The sequence below is a fragment of the Nicotiana sylvestris genome, chromosome 2 (genome assembly GCF_000393655.2).
Source record: "Nicotiana sylvestris chromosome 2, ASM39365v2, whole genome shotgun sequence".
In the NCBI taxonomy this organism is placed as follows: Eukaryota; Viridiplantae; Streptophyta; class Magnoliopsida; order Solanales; family Solanaceae; genus Nicotiana; species Nicotiana sylvestris.
In genome coordinates this window covers 120,882,615-120,883,989 of record NC_091058.1, presented here as the reverse complement: position 1 = coordinate 120,883,989, position 1,375 = coordinate 120,882,615, and positions in this window count along the sequence as shown.

Genomic DNA, 1,375 nt, shown 5'->3' with positions numbered 1-1,375 from the left:
GGAATATTACGAATGGTTCAGATGTACAACTATGTTACATATAATATAATTTTATTAAATCATTTTGTAGATTAGTTCTCTTTCCAAACAACAAATGGTCCATTTATTTAAGAAACTTGTTTAACTCATTTCTAAAAATAGTATATATAAAAATAATGTCAATAATTTTTACAAAGTGTAGCGTTAGTGTTTGCAAATAGCTCGCATAGGCCAAGAATAAAAATTGGTTTGATTATATCTATCCCAAACTCAATCATCGTAATCAAAATTAACCAAATAATTAGAATTTTGGACTAAAAACAAGTTGATGAGAAAGGGGTGAGATTTATAAATACGAACTGCAACATTTAAGTCAAAGACATACAAAAAATAGAGTTCGCTCTGAATATAACAATGAAAATTCTTCGAAAACTATTAGTTCGTTTATCAAATCAATTCTTTTCCTAGTTTTGCACGTAATTCGCTTTTTAGGTATACGAATATTGTATTCACGATAAAATGGTAGTTTTAGTCACACATTGTTTGTTTTACATATCATTAATTCTTTAAATTTGAATAGTTTTGAGATATATAATCCATACGTGTAAAATATAACCTGCGGTCAACACCTAATAAATTTTGAATTCTTTTCAAGAAATTTGGAGGCGTCCCAATCGGTGATTTCCCATGACTTTCACATTTAAAAATAGATGGACATAATAAACATTTGTAGAGAATTTATTTTACCGTCAAGAATATTTTGTGTAATTAGGGATGCGTTCGCGTGACCTGATTATACTTCTAAAGGCAATTCGGATTATGCGTTCGCGCAACTTCGAGCAAACTTTTAATAAAAGGGGGTTCTTCGGAGAATGTTAAATTAATTTCATATAACCCGAGATGTGCAGTTCACTATTTAATCATACAAGAGTGACGATGTTATTAATTTTATTTTAAGCACAATTTCGAACATAAGTTTTTTTTTTATAATAAAAATATATAAATGTTCTCAATCTTATTGTGTACACGTATGCGTGACACGATTCTTTACATTTATAAAATATATAATACGAATATATGTACGCGTGATTCGTTTTCAAGGAAGGTCTAAAATTGTAAACAATCTAAACAAAAGCGGTAACGAAATCATGAAACAATAAAAAATGTATTTAGTAAATCGAGATAATTAAGCCAAGTATAAAAATGGTTAAGCGACCGTGCTAGAACCACGGAATTCGGGAATGCCTAACACCTTCTCCCGAATTAACAGAATTCCTTACTCAGATTTCTGGTTCGCAGAATAACAAACAGAGTCATATTTTCCTCGATTCAGGGATTAAAACCGGTGAATTGGGACGCCATAAAATTCCCAGGTGGCGACTCTGAAATAAATAAA